Source organism: Ictalurus punctatus, chromosome 24 (genome assembly GCF_001660625.3).
Source record: "Ictalurus punctatus breed USDA103 chromosome 24, Coco_2.0, whole genome shotgun sequence".
Classification (NCBI taxonomy): Eukaryota; Metazoa; Chordata; class Actinopteri; order Siluriformes; family Ictaluridae; genus Ictalurus; species Ictalurus punctatus.
The window spans coordinates 7,606,623-7,627,374 of NC_030439.2; the positions used below are offsets into that span (position 1 = coordinate 7,606,623).

General features: G+C 41.9%; 1 protein-coding gene across 1 annotated transcript in view; it reads right to left on the reverse strand.

Annotated features, from left to right (window-relative positions):
- elfn1a (extracellular leucine-rich repeat and fibronectin type III domain containing 1a) overlaps window positions 1–2,654 on the reverse strand; it is a 77,002-nt gene extending 74,348 nt beyond the window's left edge. The window contains exon 1 of the mRNA XM_017454009.3: window positions 2,301–2,654. The gene's annotated coding sequence lies outside the window, so the exon portion shown is untranslated. The remainder of the gene's footprint in view (window positions 1–2,300) is intronic.
- Window positions 2,655–20,752: the final 18,098 nt, after the last annotated feature.

Sequence of the window (20,752 nt, forward strand, 5' to 3'; positions counted from 1 at the left end):
AAATGCACAAGCACCGAAGAAATGCTGTGAGATTTACAAACCAACCCGTCTCTCCTTTTAAGGTGTGAAGCACTGTTTGGCCAGAAGCCACTGTCTGAATGCCAACACGAGAGCGCAGTGAGACGCACCTGAGCTTGAGCATCTTTTGGATCCATAGCCAAAAGGAAAAGCACATAGCTGTTTTGATACATGTTTTTTTCTACTTAAAACTGAGAAGCTAAAGGATACGCTTCATTTCCTACCAATCAAATCAGGGTGTAAAACCCTGAAGAAAATTGCTGAGCCGCATTCTCACACTTTGCCAATAACAGTTAATTCAAATGCATACTTTTTGTTTTTTCATTAGATGAACAGGTGAAAGCAGGTTATAACAGAGTATAGTTTCCTGGTATTTCTGTCTCTATGGTTTTGCACAGACGAGCCACCACGCAAAATGAATATCAATAGAGTAGGAGAGGCAGTGAGCACATAAGATGGCATTTAGCAGCGGGGGGAAAATAATAATAATAATAATAAAGGCCTGTCAGCAAAATAGCCTGTATTGGAAGACTGACAAGCCATGAGTGATATTGTGGTTAGGATTACAGCCTCTTGTATCTTAACGTGTGTTGCTGATTATCATTCAGAGGCACCCTTAACACATCATTACAGCGCTATGAACTGCGTGGGTCACACCATGCCTTAATAAACAGCTAAATCTAAGGAGACACACAGGGACCTTTTTAGCACTGGCAGCTGGTGTGTACAGCTCGTATGCACTTTCACACAAGAGACAAATCCTGCGAACATCAATTCAAATCCCAGTCTCCCTTAAGCAGCATCTCTCTAAACTACTGTAAGTCTGACCCTCAGTCATGGTCACAGAGGTAAAGTTTTTTTTTTTCTTTTTCCACCCACATAGGCTACATATCAAATGTTTTCCCTGTTCCCAGTAGTTAGACTAGGATTTCAGTACTATACATTTCCTTGACCTCACTGCATATGATGTTAAAGTGTCCACTGTCCACGCGCAAGGGATCTGATTTAGGCATGATATAATATAATAACTACGTATACAGTGAAGCGGATTTCACTTCATTTGCATGAGTTAATAGGGTAACACTATACTAGTGGATATGACAGCTAGTCGTTTTCGGTTGTGACAGTCTAAGATAGAGGGGCTTCATTTGAACTCCAAGCTCCCGTTTAGTCACATTTCTCTTTCATCTCTCTCTCTAATCTCTATCTCTCTCTCTCTCTCTCCACATCTGGCTTGAATGTAGCGCTAAAATGTTCTGTCTGTTTTCATCTTATCTGTCTAAATCCATCATACGTCTACAGATCAGTGATAGAAGAGCAGCATAGAGAGCACAGCAGCTTTCATACTGTAGTGCATAAGGATAGAAGTGGAGTGCCAAACTTACGGATGACAAGAGTCGCACACAGCCCGAATCTGCTCTTTAGGCTATACAATCAGCATTTCATTCCCATGCCTACAAAAGGAGACACACAGCATACTCACGCAGCTCAGCTCAGCTCAGCTCAGCTCACCGAAATTCCAGAGACAGTGGAAGGAAAGGATCAGTCGCACTGCGCCGGCTTTTAATGGTTGAAGGCGAACTCTAGCGGTTAACAGTCTGCTGACCGACGTGCTGAAACGCTCTCTCTCTCTCTCTCTCTCTCGCTCTCTCTCTCTCTCACACACACACACACACACTCACTCTCTCTCTCTCTCTCTCTCTCTCTCTCCCTCCAAAACCAGCAGGAAGTTAAAAAAAAAAAAGTCAAGCTCAAACCTCAATGCAATACAGTGACGACCCCAGCCCTACAGACCTACCGGTGCGCGTTCGCACCAGCCAAACGCAAATTGCGCACAAGTCCACCAAATGTGTTTTTTTTTTTTCTTCTTCTTCTTTCTTTCTTTCTTTTTAAATTCTCCATTTGCACGCGCACATTTACATTAAAAACTGTATTATGGTCAAGGAAAAACACAAGTTTGTCACCATTTGGTTATCACCTCGCACCCCCACAAAAAAACAACAACAAAAAAACCAACCAAGTCCTGAAGAAGCGAATCCTCGTACTATTTGTTGCCAATACGATGATGCACGAGAAGAACATATATATATATATATGTGTGTGTGTGTGTGTGTGTGTATGTATATATATATATATATATATATATATATATATATATATATATATATATATATATATATATATGGGCTACGCTCACGCTTGACGAACGTTTGGCTGTAAGCGCGTGCCGTTCAGATGCTGAATTCCGAAACATTATTAGTGCTTGTATATAGGCTACTTACCGGAGCGGAGAACCAGTTAAGTCTCAAAGAAGCTCGCTAGGTCATCATGAACCCCCGACGTGGAGGCGGCAGTCTATACAATCCATGCACTCTCTCTCTCTCTCTCTCTCTCTCTGTCTCTCTCTCTCTCTCTCTCTCTGAGCTCCGTTAAAAGAACGCGCGAGGGGTTTGCAGGCTTGAGCCGCACATCGCGCGCGCTCTCTCACTGCGCACCTTTATGTATTCCCGAGGCGAGCGCGAGGCAGGGAGGTTTGTCCGTCACCGCCGCGCGCGCTTCTTTATGTGGTGTCACAAAGCACGGGTTCACCATTCCCAGCGCTTTCTTATTTACTTCAGAGTACTATTTCACTGAGCCACAGGTCCACTTGGGGCCGAAGTAAAGCTCATAAGAAGATTGTGCGTGGCTGCAGGGCTATAAATGCTGCGGATTCATCCGAGGGTAATTGAAAATCCCTCATTCGCTGCGTAGTTAGACCTCACTGTCCATCCCGAAGAGAGGGGGAGAAAAACACTAAACACATTAGGTGTTATGAAGGTTTTCCCTCACACAGGCGGTTGAAATGTCTAGAAGCAGAAAATGAAAGAGATGGAACTTGCAATATAACCTTATTATGAACAAGATTCTTTGTGTAAACAAGATTACAGCAGAAGAGTGCACTCAGAGTGGATTAGCACTCCACCTCACATATCACAAACGGCATCTTAGTCTTGGGGTGTGTTCTTCTGTAACAAAAGATTCTGATTTCAGTCCTGAAATACCTCAATGTATTCATCCGACAAAAACAGAAACAATAACAATATTTGCAAACTATTAAACCCAGCTATGATTTGAGGCTTCATACAGATTCCAGACAATTCATATTTGCATTTGGGCACCTACTGAATGTTGAAATTCTAGTGTTTTAAAACCAACTAACATTTTCTATGATTTTAACAACACTACTTTAACTTGTTTAACACATTTTTGTGTCATATCATGTGTTTGATTACATTTCTGTTTGTTTGTTTGTTTCCTTGCTTGCTTGCTTGTTTGTTTGTGGAGCGCACCTGTGAAAATGCTTCAGTTTTGCATTCTTTTCTAATTGAATACCATCCATCCATCCATCCGTCTTCTACCGCTTACTCCTTTTCAGGGTCACAGGGAACCTGGAGCCTATCCCAGGAAGCATCGGGCACAAGGCGGGGTACACCCTGGACGGGGTGCCAATCCATCACAGGCCACAATCACACACACATTCACACACCCATTCATACACTACAGACACTTTGGACATGCCAATCAGCCTACCATGCAGGTCTTTGGACTGGGGGAGGAAACCGGAGTACCCGGAGGAAACCCCCACAGCACAGGGAGTACATGCAAACTCCGCACACACAGGGCCACGGTGGGACTCGAACCCCAGACCCTGGAGGTGTGAGGCAAACGTGTTAACTACTAAGCCACCGTGTGCCCCTAATTGAATACATTTACATTTATTCATTTAGCAGATGCTTTTATCCAAAGCAACTTAAATGAGGAAATACAAGCAAAGTGATATATCAAGCAGAGAACAATGCAAGTAGCGCTACAATACAATATATTTCAATTGAGCTCTAGAAAAGCAAAGTGCACAGAGTAGAGGTGTAAGAGCCAGAGTATGTGATTTTTTTTTTTTGTTTGTTTGTTTGTTTGTTAGCATAATGTGGTGTTGGCATTTAAGGGGTTAGTTAAGTGCTCATGGAAGAGGTGGGTCTTTAGCTGTTTTTTGAAGATAGATTCTGCGGTCCGGATTGAAGTTGGAAGTTCATTCCAGAACTGAGGGACAGATAGTGTGAAGGTTCTGGAAAGGGACCTTGAGCCACGCTGAGTAGGCCCTACTAAGCGTTGGTCGTTAATTGAACGCGGGTTGTGTGAGAGGGGGGGGGGGTGCTGTTCCAGACAAGGTCTTGTACGTAAGCAGCAAGGCCTTGAATTTGATGCGGGTGGCTACAGGAAGCCAGTGGAGGGAGATGAAGAGAGATGTGGCATGGGTTCTTTTGGGCTGGTTGAAGACGAGGAGTGCTGCTGCATTCTGAATCAGCTGAAGAGGAATACAACAATTTTCATTACAAAATGACATTATTGACAACAACTTGAGTGAAAAGTAGAATCTTTGAAATGTTCACATGAATTCGGGAATTTATTAGTATTTGGTTCATCCACTTTTTGCTTTAATGACAGTGTGGACTCTACAGGTTTGTGTAAGATGTTAGATCAAATCCATTGGAGTTTTGTCTGAACACATTCTTAAAAAGAAGAGATTAGTCATGAGGAAAATCTGACCTTTTGTACAAAGCAGTTAACATGGTCAATATCACAAATCTGTTTACATTTTAATATTGACCCAGAAATAGTGCAGAATCTTGACTATTATATATCCAAAATATTGAACCCTTACTTTCTTTGTTTTAAATATTTCCAAATTCTAAACCTTCAATTTATTTCCTATTTTAAATTTAAAAACAAACAACAACAATGTGATATGAGATTTATGGACCCCACTGTAAAAAATAAATAAAATCTGATCATACTGCATGTCTATGATAGCATACTGTTTGTGTAAAAAGTAACACAAAGTTAACTGGACACATCAGCATTGAGAGTGTTTTGAAAGTGATGGCCAGTCGCCCTGAGCATCGCTTTGTATTTGCACTACTACAGTACACGCTTCAAGCCGGCAGACACTTTGGCCCCCATTCTACACCTGTACTCCATCACAGTTACAGGTTGGTAAACTTTTATAGGGGGTTGGGGTTGCGCTGGCAGTCATCCCTGTGCTATCCTCATACACAATACACTGCTCTTCGGCTGGACCTGATTTATGGCTGCTGTCGTTCCCCCGTAATGCTGGCTGAGGCTGAGAGCCAGCGGCAAGGTGCAGCAGCAGCAGCAGCCATTTCTGACAGGGAGGTAACATGTACTGGAGGCTATGCCACCCTGCCACCATGCCACCCTGCTGCTCTTCCGTACAGTGTGTGGGCACTGGCCCAGAGAATAGGACAGGGGCTCTGGAGCATTAGCTACAGGCAGCATTTTCTTCTAGGTGATGTATGGGAGGAGGCGTACTCAGGGCACACTGGGCCTCAGTGCTGCAGCAAATTTCAAAATTATGGTTGGGAGGCTGATGTGAAGTAGCAGGGTTAAAAACTCACCATGTAATAAATGGCTATCATCCACACACACTGATTTAAACTGTTATTTTTATTTTATTTTATTTTTGAAGAGGATTCTTCACCAACTCCGTAGATTTATCACAGGATGCTCTCAGGATATTTTGGAGGATGTTGTTCAATTAAGCCATGAGTCCTTATCCTGGTCATGGCCTAGTCTGAAATATGAGTGTGCTTCAAAAATGCCACCATTTGGTAAATTAAAATGGCTACTTCATTGATTTTCTATTTTACACTGACTCTGTTGCAGAACACTGTGAGATAGTTTTCTTATACTGGCAAATGGAGTTACTTAATAGTGACACTAAAGCATAAATTAAGTAGTACACTGCATGTCAAGGTATATATATATATATATATATATATATATATATATATATATATATATATATATATATATATATATATACACACACACACACACACACACATACACGTGCATATATATATATATATATATATATATATATATATATATATATATATATATATATATATATATATATATATATGGATTGTAATAAATGGATTGTCATAAATATCCTCTCTTTGCATTTGTCATAGGTCAGCATTGGGGCAATAAGCATGACAGCAGTAAGTGTTAAGAGTAAGTATAAATAATTCTAATAATCTACTTTTGATTGCATAAGCAGAATTTAGTGACCTCAAAAAAAGAAACTGAAAGTAATTGAAAGAGTTAAGGCTTTTACTATCAGGCTTGTGCAGAGAGTTGGCAGACAGAACCACTGCACTGGTCTGTCAGAAATGCAGATGCAATGCAAAAGCTTCAGTAACAAATCTGCCTCTAGCAATCGACAGAGACAGACACAGCGTTTGCACTCTAAATGAGCACCTTTTTTTTCCCCTTTTTTTTCTTTCTTTTTTTTTTTTTTTTTACAAAACACGGGCAAAGCAAACTTTCCAAAGTGGTCTTTTGAGGTTTGAGTGATTCAATAATTTACATAAACACATGTTTGGTTGTGAGCAACGCCGGACTGGGTTCACCATCTGAGAGGCAGCAGTTCATTACGTAGGCGTGTCATTTGCATAGATTTGAATATTCAGGGACGCTGTCTGGAGTGGGTGGAGACTATATATCCGCTCAGAGGCTGATCCGCATCCATCTCTATACTGAAGTGAAATTGAACACTACAATATGCCGCTTTCTATGCCGTAGATATTGAAGTGCATATACTGTAAATTCACTATTGTGCTGACGTTTTAAGAAAATCTACACCGATGTAACAAATACAGCTTTTTATGGGGATAAAATTTTGAGTGTTAAAGCCTTCCACCACCACAACAATGCAAAAAAAGACATAACAAAACCCCTACAAGTGCCTACGTACAAGATTTTTCAGAACAAAGACTTCAGAGAGCCAGCTGTAAGAGATACAGCTCAGCAGGAAAGAAAGACAACTGCCACTCAAGGGTACAGGTGCTCGAGTACACATACTCTGTCGTGGCTCTCTGGATAAACACACCACTGCTACTAAAAATATCTACAAAAGAGCTCCAGCAGGGACGATGTGCCCCAGCTTAGCCCTAGCTACTGAACGAAGCCCCTTTATCCCTATCCACAATGAACCTGACTGAAAAGCCATGACACTCAGGCTTTCAACAGCAGGTGCCCCTTTCACTCTTCTGTAGGTCGGACCCAAAATGAACTCTCCCAGGAAGCACTGCCTTGCACTTGGCAAAATAAACAGGAATAACAGTGTGGCGTGAGCTATTTTGTTGGATTAATTATCAATAAACTCATGAAAAAAAAGTTTTTTAAAAAATAAAATAAAATAAAATGTGCTAACAGTGCTATCAACCCTCTGATGTCTGTGGGAAAGATAATGTCTTACATATTGAGTATTTGGCGTAGACATTTATTTCAAGCTGTATCTTTTCACAAAGACCTATGGATTTCAGTAGAAAAAAAAAACTTATGACTGCATAAAGAGCCAGGGGCGTGTAAACTTTTAAACAGGATATAATTAAACAGGTGTAAATTGTTATTATGTTGTTTCACAAGCTTATTTTTTCATTTCGTACTGACCTTCAGAAACTGCATAAATATATTTACTTTTCTCAGAAGACAAAATAATAACAATTATTACCGATCATTCTGTTCAAAAGTTTACACCCCCCGGCTCTTAATGTAGCGTGTGGCCTTCTTGAGCATCAGTGAGCGTTAATCTTTCATGTGTTTCTATACGAGATGTCAAGATCAAATTCTTACAAATGTGCAGTTGTGATACCATATTAGTTGACCTCAGACTGATACACTTCCTACGGGCAGAAGCAAGGTATTTTCACAGCAGATGCTGGACATGCATAATTTAACCTGGCTAAGTGCTTGTGTGCCAAGCCTGTGTATGTTGTTCACTTGTTTCTCTCTCCATCAACCATGAAGTATTGAGAAGTTGAAAAATGCTCACGTCGCTGTTTCTCTCGTGCTCCAACCTCAGCGCATTCATTTTTAAGGCTTGAAGCAAAGGGAATGGGAGCCGGAGAACAAGGAAAGGAATATGAGGTTCAATCTTGATTGATTGTGTGATGCTGACTACTGCTATGCTGCTTTTGAACCTACTGTCAGCCTTGTCAACGATCTGCCGGCTGGCTCCTTTCACTCCAGCGGCTTATGAGGGACTGATGGTGTGCTTGTGATCACTCCCGCTGTCTGGTCAGTGCGCAACCCTATTGTGCATGGGACAATGGCAAATCAGGGGCTTCAAACAGAAGGAAAGACATGTATGAAAGAAGGGAGGAGGGTGCGGGGAGTGGGGGGGTAAATTCTGATCACACAATTGTGAGGACAGAATGCATTTGAATGCTACGGGGGTATAAAGCATTCACTTGCCAGGCTGGCAGAAGATCTGCTAAACCGTCAGAGCTTCTGACATCCTGCCAAAGCGCTCATTTATACTGTCAACAATTTTATACTTCTCACCTGTGTTTTAGCACAGTGCTGCCCTGCTGGACATACAGTAGAGGAGACTTTGTTGGCAAGCTGCAGGTAAAGAGCTCATTCATTGTTGCTGCATTGTTCGAATGGGACACCTCTACTGTATGTCAGATACACCAATGGTAAATATTTTAGCAGGTCTGATGCACTGAATATCATGTTAATGTGCTCTGTGAAGCACAATATCTTTTGTTGTTCATGAGCTATTCACTGTGTTCAGTTAAAAAGTACTGGGGAGAGTAAAGTACACCAAACTGTAGGCAGAATGTGTGTATGTGTATGTGTATGTGTGTGGGTGGTTGTGTGCGTGTGGGTGTGTGGTTTGGGTATATGATGTGATCCAAGCAACAAAGCACAAGAGCAATAAATGCATCTCCATTCAAACAAGCATTAGAGTGAAATGTTAACGTGCACTTTTTTTTTTTTAAGGTATGCTATTCTCTAATGTCTGCAGAAGCAGTGGATTGTTACAGAGGAAGAAAGCTATGAAATAGGGAGAAAGAAGGAGAAGTAGGAGGAGGATGAGAACAGTTTTAAGTTCCACTCCAGCTCCAGCTCAGTGGTATCTCCTCTGTGCTGGGATGATTTTAGGCCCTTTCCCATCAGGATGCCCGCTAGTCTGCAGCTGTCTGTGCACAACCTGCCAGGATCCCACCCCCACCACAACCCCCCTCCTCCCAAAACCATCCACCCGCTCCTTCCTACACCATTCCCTGCTTCTCATTCTCCGTCCTCAGCCATGAAACAGGTTCCAGAACACTATATGACACTGCACAAGCTTGATGAGAGCAAACAGAGGCACATACCGCCCACACATCAGCGTCAAAGTGATTCCTAGCTCACGACGCAGAGCCGAACAACAGATTGAAAAGTGTTCGTTCAGGAGCGAACACACACAAAAAAAACCAGATACCTAAAACCTCATCTGCATTTTTCCTCGACCAATTAGCTATACTAGAAATAGAGCCAAAGGAGGTCAAAAGCAGATCAAAGCTGCTACTTTTGGAAAATGTCCTGTTCGGAGTAGATGTTTTATATGCTGCTGCAGAAGGTGAATTTTTAAAGAACTGTTAAGCCTTCGGAATGATGAAGTGTCTTAAAATAAATCCCAGATTTGCTGTGCAATAATTGTTTTGAGCAGAAGGCTTTCCACTGGACTTTGCCTGGATTGATTCGTACTGGCTTGATGACACCAAATTGCGTTCTGCGGACCTTGAACGCTGCCCGTTTTAAATTGCAGGACTGCGCAGCCGAGTAACTTTGGCAGTTCAGTGGAGACTGAAATGACCGGTTTAGTTTCAGGACCGAGGATCACTCTGAGCAGCTGGCTTATGCTCTCAATTTGCCAAGATCGCTGACTTCTCTTGTCTGCACCTACAGAGGTGGTTCAGTGACCACTGGCAGCGTAATGACAGCTCTTCAGTCAGGCTACCTGCAGCATCCCCATGTCCCTCACCCAAGCACACACACATACACACACAGTGCATTTGAAATCCCAGAAAAGTTATGTACTTTTGTTTTGGGGTTTGTTAATTAACAGAGGGTGTTCCTCTGACTGAGGCAGGAGTTTAATCAAGATTGTATGTGTCCATTAACCTCCTCCTAAGCAGATTAGCCTGACACGCTAACCAAGCTTCATTAAAGAACAAATTGATTCATGGCGGCCTGTTGGGTGCTGGGTTTTAAAAATAATTGTTTGCACTCATTTGGAAACTGTCAGCATGCTAATAGGTCAGTGCCATTATGCATGTGCTGAAATTAAAACTCTCCTTCGTGAATTCCCTCTCTGCGGATTTGTTTGGTGCTAAAAGGCTGAATGAATTAGAATTAATGAAACATTTCCCTCTTTTCCTTAAGAAGGGTGCAAAATTGCATTGTTTTATGAATTATATGCTTTCACAAAGCACATCTCATGCCATAAATAATTCCACCTTAATGCAAAAGTATTTACTGGGAAGGCAGGATCTTATAGAGATCAAATATCTGCACTTTAAGTAAAAATCGCCCAGGAATGGCCATTGAGACACCATCTTATTAGCAGTCTTGCAAAAGGAAAAAGAATCTCACAAAGACAGAGATTTTTTTGACATCCTCCCCATTAATGAGGAACTATAGTGGAAAAATGACTGATGCTAAATTGAAGGCATAGAAGGTGTTTCATGACAGGCCTTCTCTTATCACATCTGGCTTGTCAGATTGCAGAGCAGATAAAGTGGCACATGGTCAACTTTACCTACCATAAACCTCTCTCTCTCTCTCTCTCTCTCTCTCTCTCTCTCTCTCTCTCTCTCTCCCCCTCTCTGAATCTTGTCTCTTCCTTGCTAAACGATCTAATATCTCCAGAAGAGGAGTCAAACTTCTATCAAACTTTTATCCACTGCCATGATTGCACAGAAACACATCATTACTACTGAAACTGGCATTTCTGTTGTCTTGAACTGCGTCCGTCTTAGGAGATGTGAAGCAGAACAAGCACTTCAGTAGTCACACACCAAGTCCTGCATGAGCTTTTCCCCAACTGGGAACTTCACATCCTAAAACATATATCCAAGCTCCACAGGGAATCCTTAGCAGGTGGCTTTGCTGTTCTTTGTTCTTGGCAGGCTTGTCACATTTTTTTTTTTACATTTCTTAAGGCCAGACTATGATGAAGAAGTGTAATAGGTTCAATGATTTATACACTCGTCAATAGACTCATCATTGTGAGTCTTTCAAGGACAAAACTCTTCAATGTATACACTATCTATGCTGAAGAAATTTCTGTGTTTCAGTGTTTATCAACCTTGAGCTATTTTTGGTGTGAAATGTTTGTACATGTTGTGGGAGAGAGATGGAGAGAGATTGGTTATGATCCGCTGAGTTTTAATAAAAAAATATTTTTGTTTTAATATTAAGGCTATTTTAGTTATATACACAATACATTAAAACCACCTGCCTAATATTGTGCTGTGGTATCTGGCAGCAGATTCTTGGCAGCAGATTCTTTAAGTCCTATAAATTGCGAGATGGGGCTCCATGGATCGGACTCGTTTGTCCAGCACATCCCACAGATGCTCAATCAGATTGAGATCTGGGGAATTTGGAGGCCTAATCAACACCTTGAACTCATCGTCGCATTCTTCAAACAATTTCTGAACTATTTTTGCCGTGTGGCGGGGCACATTATCCTGCTGAAAGAGGCCACTGCCATTAGGGAAGACCGTTGTCATGAAGGGGTGTACTTGGTCTGCAACAATGTTTAGGTAGGTGGTACATGTCACAGTAACATCCGCATGAAGACCATGACCCAAGGTTTCCTAGCAGAACATTTCCTGGAGCTCTTTTGTGGGATTGGACCAGACAGTCTATCCTTTGCTCCCCATGCTGCCCATTATCCTGTCACCGGTTCACCGGTTGTCCTTCCTTGGACCACTTTTGGTAGGTAATAATCACTGCAAAATGTGAACCCCCCACAGGACCTTTCGTTTTGGAGATGCTCTGACCCAGACTTCTAGCCATCACAATTTGGCCCGTGTCACAGTCACTCAGATCCTTACACTTGCCCATTTTTCCTCTTTCCAACACATCAACTTCAAGACTGACTGTTTACTTGCTGGCTAATATATCCCACTTCTTGACACGTGCCAGTGTAATGAGATAATCAATGTCATTCACTTCACCTTTCAGTTTTTTTTAATGTTATGGCTGATCAGTGTATACAGTACTTTTACGCTAATGTTTTTTTTCAGATAATCAAGATTAGCAACATTTGTACTGCAATAAAAGACATCTTAGCTAATGAAATTATCTTAAATGTGATAAAATTTATCTAGTATGAAATATTAGATACATTTTACTACATTCAAGATATTTCCACTCACTGTCATTTTACACAACCTGTTGTCCTGTTTTCTGCAACTCGGGCCTTCCCTTTCAAAAGGAACTCAACGTTGTGTGAGCTTTACACTGTGGGAAGGCTGTGCGTGACCGGTATCTTAAGCTTGTGTAGCATCATTCCTATTTATAGGCCTGCTGTGATCAGTTGACATGGCAATTAAGAGTGTCGCGTGATATAAAAACGGCACCTGTGAGCTGTGCCGTAAGTCTTATTATCTCCAGCGAGACTGCATGTCGGTCATTTGTGTAACGCTCGCAAAAAAAGACTCTTCATTTCCTCTTTATCTTTAAAAAAAAAAAAAGAAAGAAAAATGTCTTTACTTTGTATGAGTGTGAGAGAATTCAGGAAGTGTGTCATGCCTTGCTCCCATTTCATCACAGGGACGGACGTACACACTTTCTGTGTGAAGTTTCTTGGGGTGGAGCATGCCAGAGCAGCCCTCAAGAGGTCTGACTGTGTGCACTGTGAACGCCTTACAATCAGGCAGCTCCGCTTGTGGTTCGCTCTCTTCTCGTCCAAAGGGAGTTGAGTTTCAGAGCCTCGTGGATCTGGACCATCCACTGTCGAGGCAGCCAGCCGGCTCATGTCCTGGGGATCTAGTATGGATCTGGAAGAGGAGCCGGAGATGAGTGCTGCTCTATCTCTTGCTCTGTCTTCCGGGTCCGGCTCTCTACCGGATTTTGAAGCTCACGTCGCAACTCCTCCTTCTGCTATAGAAAGCCAAAAGAAAAAAGCCAAAAGCCCAAAAATATTCCTCTCTAACTCCAAGGAGCCAGAAGGGTGTGCCAAAAATGGAGAGCAGCTCTCAAGCATATAAAGAGCTCCTTGAAGTGATTACTAAGGCTGGACGAGCTTTTTTCTCCCCAGTGAAAATAAATCTCCCTCACACTGCAGAAAATGCCCCTTTTTTCCAGAAGTGCATGACGAAATATAATGCTTCTGGGGAAAACCATACATAAGCCATATTTATAACCCCGCAATGATTATTTGGGCATTGTGGGGAATGAACGGCATGGCTATTTAGCTATGCCGAAGGTGGAGGAGGCGCTTGTGAGCTACCTCTCTCCATCGATGGCAGATAATTCAGGGGGGCCAGCTTTGCCATCCAAGCCATGTAAGGCCACCTCGGTGCTGGTGGTCAAGGCCTATGCAGCAGTGGGTCTTGCTTGTGGGTCACTGCATACAATGGCAGTGTTGCAGGCCTACCAAGCAAACCTGCTGAGTGAGCTCGACATACGGTGGCATTCAGCCCCGTCGTGTCAAGTTTGCCAGTGCTAGTGCGAGGGAGACATAGAAGGCAAGTGTGGCGGCCCGCCTACCCCCATGAAGAGCCAGAGGAACTGGGCATCCACAGTCGCATCCTGCTAATAGGGCTGATCTTAGAATTGTCATAAAGGCCAAGCAGACAAAGGAGGAGCAGTCCTGAGGGGCCGTGGAGAGATGTATCAGGGGACATGAGGTTGTTAGGGCAGTTCGCCCCAGTACTACTGTAGGGCCTCCCTAGCCAAGGTTGTCCAAATTTACACTGTTCTCTTTCCAGTGAGTTGTCACAGGGCAACAAAATCTGATGCTTTCCCTCTACTAGAATGTGAAAAATTTAACGTCACTAAAAGACCATCTGGCAGTGTGGAAACGGTTCTGTGTACCGTAGAAAAGGGTTACCAGGTCCAGTTCAGAGCTCGACATAACCCCCAAACAACCCCCCCCCCCACCTCCGCGCGTTCAGAGGTGGACTTACCACAGTAGTCAGTATAGAGCAGAGTCTGTTGTTAGCACAGGAAGAAGGATCCCTCTTGGACAATGGAGCCATAGAACATGCACCCCATTCCCAGAGGGAGGGAGGTTTTTACAGCGGTTATTTCCTGGTCTACAAAAATGATGGGAGTATGCGGACAATTTTAGGTCTGTGTCATCTGAACCGTACTCTTTGGACATACAGGTTCAAGATGCCGATGCTCAAACTTATCGTTCCACATATTCTGTTTGAGGACTGGTTTGTGACTATGGATCTAAAAGAAGCATATTTCCACATAGATATAGCCCTGTCACAGGAAGTTCCTGAGGTTCACAGTTTGGAGGCAACACGTACCAATATTGGGTTCTTCCCATCAGACTAGCTTTATCCCCTCACACCTTCACAAAGTGCGTGGATGTCATTCTGGCTCCCTTGCAACTCCAGTGCATCTAAACTACCTGTACAACTGGATGATCCGGGGAACTGGTCAGAGGATGAAACCTCTGAGAGTAATCAGTGACACGTGGCGATGCCTAGGTGCTCACCCAGGGTCACACTCCAGGGGTATCTCCTTATCACAAGACAGTAATGACAGACTCCTCCCTCACGGGCTGGGGTGCAGTCTTAGATGGCTGTCCACCTTGTGGTCTTTGGAGCATCCCTTATCTGGAGTGGCATAGAAATCATCTACGAATGTGGGCCATATTTCTAGCACTGAAATTCTTTCTTCCTGAATTAAGATGTGTTAGTTGTGACAGACAACACAGCAGTGATGTCATATATCAATCACCAGTGAGGGTTACATTCATGCCCCCTGTTCAGGCAGGGGCAACTAATTCTTCTCTGGGCAGGGGGAAAGTTCTTATCAGTGTGTGCAAGGTACATTCCAGGCAACTGGAATGTGGGGACAGACATACTCTTGAGGCAAGGGCTGAGGCTTGGGGATTGGGGGTTGGGGGCTCCATCGTCAAGTGGTGGAGTCTGCATGGCAGAGATTCGGCCAAGCAGAAGTGGATGTGTTTGTCTCCGAGGAGACAACACACTGCCTGCTGTGGTTTGCCCTCACTCCTCCCGCACCATTGGGGCTGGACGCCATGGTGCACACGTGGCCGAGGTCACATCTGTATGCTTTTCCCCAGCATACAGTTCTAGCAAGAGTTCACCAAGACTGTCTACGTCTGCTGCTAGTAGCACCTTATTGGCCAGCTCTAATATGGTTCTCAGAGATAATATCCCTGCTAGAAGGCACTCCTTGGGAGATTCCCATCGCAGGGATCTACTGTCTCAGGCCAGAGGGCTGATTTATCACCCTCGGCCAGAACTATGGAAACTGTGGGTTATTGCATAGCTTTGTCAAACTAGGGCATGCCTGTGAATTGGGTCTTCACTTCAGATATTAGAGGCTGACAGCGCAGTTCACAGGTGCCATTTTTATATCGTGTGATGTGCTTAATTGCCACGCCACCTGATCACAGCAGGCCTATAAATAGGCATGATGTTACACAAACTTCAGATACCGGTCACACGCGAGGGCGCTTCCCATAGCATAAAGCTCATGTTTTCTTTTTCCACTTTTGTCAGAATAGTAATATTCTGACTTGATCACCTTTTTGAGTGCTCAACATCCCATAACATATTTGCAGAAAAGACTCGCTGGTGCGACACAAAGGAAGATGTTGTTGAGAATGTACCTGCTGTGAGATCAAATGATATATTTAGCATAACAGATGTTCATGGCATTGCCTCAGGGACTTCCTCATGTGCCATTTCACAATGTGCTGCAAACACACTTCGTCACACAAGTGCATTTAGGCACATTTTTTACTCACTCTTCATTCTTGGGAACACGAACTCACTTAATAATAACCATACTCAAAATGTGTCAGTAATGCTTAGTCACAGACTGACAGAGTTACTCGATAATGTTAAGAAACTGACAATATTCACACGAATCCATGACGTACACATGTGGTATGTAAATGAGAACATGCTAACTGATCCCTATTAGTGAGAACTGTTTGCATTCTTGAGTGATTAATTTCTTTTATATTTCTGCTATTTTTATTTGATTTAATTTCCTAGGAAAATGAAACAGCACTGAAACCAAAATGGTGTTTTGCACTGTTGGAAATACTGTCTTGCTGTAATGAACATGCTTGACCAGTTTCTCATGTCTAAGGGTATAATCATCTCCAAAGGTCCTGCTCTGCCACTATCATCACATTTTTCCAGCCACCCTAAATCAACCCGTTCCTCTTAAACCAAGTGACTAGACGTTTTTTCATTTTGTCCTTTGGTTTAAGCTGCACCGTATGAAAGCTGCCAGCCATCTGCAAGAGCGTCTCAGTGAGAAAACTGGTCTGACACTGCATGTACCCGCCTACAGAGATTATGCCTTACTCCCTGTATGAGGGCCAAGATGTCCTACACCATGCATAAAGGGCAAAACCACTGTGATTAGTTATGTCAGGGAGACCCTAGAGCTCTTTTCTCTGTTGTCAATAAATTGTTAAGATCTGCTAACAGCTTTTTCATAATACTGCCAGCTCCCATCAACAGACATTTATCTCCTTTTAAAATGCCAAAGAAAGTACTCTTGCATGCTATTAGAAAAAAAAGGTTCCTTAGGGCTTCTTTGAATTGTGAAGAGTTCTTAGACTTCTGAACTGTTTTATAGAAAGAGCTTTTAAGGGTTTACTCAGTGCAGAGTTCATCACCTGTGGTTTGAACATGGACCAAGATAAACATATGAAAACAAACTGTCTATATCTCAGTGATTCTAGTTTTCTAAACATGAACCATCTCTGCCCCAGTAGCAGATCCTCTGTTGAGGTTTATCCAATCACATGCATTTATGTAGCTGAAGGCAGCTCATCAGACCAGAGACTAGTCACAGAGCTAGACATATTAGGTCAGACAGGGAAGCGTCTTCACGCATTTTTTATTTTATTTACTGTCTCTAGAGGGGCACAGTGCCTTAGTGGTTAGCACGCTTGCCGGATTTGGGGGTTCGAATCCTGCCTCTGCCCTGTGTGCACAAAGTTTGCATGTTCTCGCCGTGCTTCGGGGGTTTCCTCTCCCAGTCAAAGACATGCACTGTAGGCTGATTGACATTACCAAATTAGTCAGTAGTGTGTGATTGTGTGTGCAATTATGCCCTTTGATGGGTTGGCACCCAATCCAGGGTGTCCCTCACCCTGTGCCCTGAGTTCCCTGGGATAGGCTCCAGGCTCCCCTGTGACCCTGTGTAGGATAAGTGGTACAGAAAGTGGATGGATTTACTCTCTCTGGTCTGCAAACTGACACCATGGCTTATCAAATAAAAAGAGGAATGGACAGAGAAGTGCATGTATTTATTCTCCACCCATCAAATGCAAAGTCTATGTCCATGGCACAAGTTAAATATGGTAACTTGAAGCACCAGTACAAAACAAAACAGTCCCACTTTAAAGTGATCATTAATGGCTAAACATTAGAAAGTGGCTTAGAGGTCATTCAGGTGTGTTAGCTGCTTATACAGGCCTTTATAAGCAAGCATTCGAAATGCTAGTTGAATACCAAACAAGGAACCCATAAGGGTAATAGATAAAATACTATCAAAGCATTCAGAGCTGCTACCTTTCACCTAAGTCCTATGCCTACTTCAAGCCATGTATTTTCTCTTTCAGTCCTTTCATAAATAATCTGTATTGCTTTACTTTCTAGCTTTGATATGCCCAAACTTGCAACTGGCTGCAGTCAGTCCAAAAAGCCAGGGCTTGACCATAAGGATCTTAACATTAGAGATGTATTTTACCTTCTACTTACTTAGCAAATTATTCAAATGTGCATTAGTTGCCCAGCTAAAAGAACACACTAACTATGTTTCCATCCACATATTTTTCTGCAAATTTTGGGATATTGCATATAAAAAAAAAAAACGCTGGATGGAAACACCAGATGCTAATAAAGTCTCCAAAATGCGCATAAAAACTTATGTGCTTAATTGAGGCAGATAATTTTTTTATTCAATAAAAAGACATGCGCATAAACTACGATGTAAACACATTTACTGAATAAATTCTTCAAAATAAAATCATGTGACTTTGCTTCAACAATATATCTGGTTCAGAAAAGTAAAAATGGCAGAGAACTGGGGCACAGTGGGTCACATAACTGGACTAACCAGAGGACCAATCAAGTTACACAGCATCTCAAATATTGTTTTCATCATTCTGACATGCCTGAGCCAAAGTCTGTCATTGAAATGATTTGGTATTATTGTCTCCCAGAACTGTCTCACATGATTCTGTATCCACCTCCGATTGCAAGATACATGAGGTTTGTGATAGCATTTTGTCTGTGCACTCTGAACCACAAGTTATTTATTCTATTGGAAAAAGAGCATTTGTATTGATCCTTTGCACCAGTTTCCCCTGGAAGTGATGATTTGTTCTCTGGAACACATGGGATGGAAACAGTGCTTTATTCACAAATGTTTCACGTGATATTCCAATTAAGTTAAATTTGCAACTTTGATGGAAACATAGCAAATGCCTCCAGTGACCTGGTGAAGAAAGCTTACAATAATCCTTAATACCAAAAATTTACCCAGACCTTGTTAAATATACTTATTCCGCTGGAACTTATTTCTGCCTTTTACACAGTGTGGCATTACATACTACTTAAAAATGACTAGCCTTATTCTTATTATACTCATTTGGTTCATATCTTATGTCACAGACAGACAGCAATTTGTTTCCAGTGCTAGTTTTAGGTCTGACTTGTCTCGCCTCCAGCTACAGTGATTACACACGCCCAATTAAATACACAATAATCCATCACATAGACTGTACAGTAAGTAATACAAATGTCTTTTGGTTTGTCATGCTTAAAGGGATATGTTATAGGGATAAATGTAAACATGAATTATTTCTTTTGTCTTTTTTTTTTTTTTTACACAGTGTTTGTTTAACGTGTCCATGTACAGCATCCTCGGGTAGAAAAGATGATTATTAAAAAGAGTCTATATTTATTAGTAGCAACAGTTATTATTGTGTTATGATGCACTTGATCCAAACATACAAGACTGATGAATAGACAAAAACAATTTATACTGCATGACGGAGTTCAGTGACGTCAGTTATGATTGACGTCAGTTATGACTCAGAGAAAAAGTGAACATTGCCAAATATAGCGCTAAAAATAGGTAAAAGCGTAATGGGTGGATCTTTAGAAACTCTTTTAAAGTTTTATGATCGCACAGAAGGAAGATGCAGGTAAGCTCAGAGATCTGTTCAGAATTGTGAATCAGTGCTGCTGTATGTCGACCATATAAATACATTTATGCATGAATAGCATTAGGAATTAACAAATCTGTACAATCATGACTCAAAAAACTGTTTAACCACAATTAAATATTACTTGGATGTTAATACAATATTTACCACATGGCTTTGATAGAGTTGTGTGATGACAGAACATTCCAGCAAACTCTTTTTTTGTTTGTTTTTAGGAAATGTGCTTTTCTACCATCTACGGTGGTACATATTAGAAGTCTGCATCATGTGTATTTTCTTGCTGCAGCTTGTTTTCATTAGGACTTGTTTTCAGTTGAGTGCTGCAGGAATGAGTCTTAAAACCTGGAAATTAGTTAGTATTTTTGCACTTCCAGTTTCATCGTCCCGGAGTCAGTGAGTTTTTTTGAATGGGGTTTTGGTTAAATGCCTGACATCAAGTTTGTGGTGAACACAAGCTTGATATTTTCACATTTTATTCTACGACATAAAACACATCAGTAATACCCCACTCCTGATTTTTAAAGCTTTTCCGTTTCTTGAAAAAAGTGGTTGCTAACAAGTGGCTAAATGGGACTAGGGAGGTTGTTGGGGACATTAAACATCGTCACGCCGAACAGAAAAACCCATCTACTACAACCTCGTTGCGTTTATGCTCAGTACTTTAAGTCTGTTATGCTCTTGCAAACTATTCCTACTCAAACTTTCCAACTTGTAGATTTATCAATTTATTGTATTTTCTAATTGTATTGTTTTTTAAATAAAGATTGAAAGAGTTGTATTGGCACCCTGTCCAGGGTGTACCCCGCCTTGTGCCCGATGCTCCCTGGGATAGGCTCCAGGTTTCCGGTGACCATGAGAGGGATAAGCGCTATAGAAGATGCATGGATGGATGGATGAAAGAGTTGTCGGAAGCTTGGTGATGGTGATATTGAAGTCACGCAGCTGTGGTGTAGTTCGTTTATAGCCTAACTTTAGCTTCTTACTTCTGGTGATTGTATTTAGGCCTCAAAATTCATACAAGTTGTGTTATTTGTATTATCTTGATGAACAAAACATGTAAGAATCATAAACTTTTGTTGGTCACAGAGTTTATTTTCTGCAATAATCTAAAAGCCAATGGAAAAATCCTATTAGTTTTATCGTTGAGGGAACCAGGGTGATGCTAATGTCCGGGTTGGCCTACAAAAATACCTCATCCCTGCAGTTTGTAGTTTCCCTTGCTACTCAAGCAAGCAAAATGTACCAGATCAATCTGCTGGTGGCGCTGTAGTGCACTGTTTTCCAATTTAGTCTATAACTCGTGGACCATTGCTTTGATTCCTTGGCTAATTTAGAAACAAAACACAATTTAGACTATTATGTCACTTCGATTTTTTGCAAATTAGCATAATGAGTGGACATTTGTGAACTAGGTAC